The sequence below is a fragment of the Carassius gibelio genome, chromosome B3 (genome assembly GCF_023724105.1).
Source record: "Carassius gibelio isolate Cgi1373 ecotype wild population from Czech Republic chromosome B3, carGib1.2-hapl.c, whole genome shotgun sequence".
NCBI lineage: Eukaryota > Metazoa > Chordata > Actinopteri > Cypriniformes > Cyprinidae > Carassius > Carassius gibelio.
In genome coordinates this window covers 26,900,648-26,902,083 of record NC_068398.1, presented here as the reverse complement: position 1 = coordinate 26,902,083, position 1,436 = coordinate 26,900,648, and positions in this window count along the sequence as shown.

Sequence of the window (1,436 nt, the reverse complement as noted above, 5' to 3'; positions counted from 1 at the left end):
TATATGATTACTTGAGAAATGACAGTCAGCCTTTACTTGTACTTCTCAAGAGCGTGACTGTCTCTCAGACCACATGTTAAAAAGAAAAAAAATGACAGAAGAAAACGAAGAGAGATAAAGAGATCGTGTGAAGATATGACGTGCATTGTGGGGGAAAAGGCACAGTGTTTTGTTTTTTTTTAACCAGATGAGCAGAACGAGCCCCTGTAGATCACAGCATTGTCATGAGTGAAAACCTGTCTTATAATATTTGATTCCTATCAGAAAAATGTGTTTGTTTTGCTGGCTTCTATTTTACAAGCAGAAGAGTCTTCTTGCATGTTTCCTTCTACAGCAGCATGTGCTTCACTGATGTGGCTGTGAACACAGTATGAACACGATGTAGTAAAACACTACGCTGTTTTACACTACTGTACTCGCTGTTCAGGAAGAGGTTTGTCTCACTTTGCAAAAAACACACTCATAACAGTTGCCTTGGCTCTGTGCAGAGCTCTGTTATCGATTGTTCAGAAAAGACAGGGAAAATAGTGGAAAATGTGTGTAGGCTTGATCAGAATGGCTTTCTCTCTGGAAAATAATGAGTGCAGACAGGAAGAGAACAATGCAAACAATGCATGTTGCATGTGGACACACAGTTTACTTGCTTTTAAGTGCACAAACTGCTCATATTATGAACTCAGTACCCTTTAAACATAATTTTGCGTCAATGCATGCTCAAAAAAAAAAAAAAAAAAAAAAAAAAACCTGATCACCCGAACGTCCAAAATTTGCATAAAACCATCCAAAACCCTTCTGACTGTAGCCAACCCGTGATATGGGAAGTGGATGGCCTGTGGCCATTATGTGACATGCACTGTAGTTAAACTCATAACGGAACGTCATAAACTGTGTAACTAGAAGCACTGGAGCAATATTCGCTGCTGAAGAAAAAAAAAACTCGTATGCTAGCCCTGTTGAAAAATCCAGCATATGCTGGTTAGGTATGTTTTGAAGCATGGCAGCTGGTTTGAGCTCATAACCAGCTCAGGACCAGCTTAAACCAGCTCCAACCAGCTGCCATGCTTCAAAACATACCTAGCTGGCATATGCTGGGTTTTCAACAGGGCTAGCATACAAGGATCCATACTTTAAAAATGTTCGAAAACAGGATGCCATTTGGGCATTTTTGGCCTACTGTTTTAAATCAAGTATATGTAGTAAAATTGTATTTGATTTGTGAATATGTATGAATTGTAAACATTATCCATTCTACTGTATGACTGTGTTTATGCACAGTTTTCCTTTAATCTTTTTGTTTGGTGACTTACTGTGGTATATATGTCTTTAAAACAAGATTATGGTTCGGGCTAAGTTTCTGTTAAATAGAGATGGTTAGCTGCACATTGTTAGCATTAGCACAGTAGGCCGGCCACATGTGATCCATCTGAATTTTTATT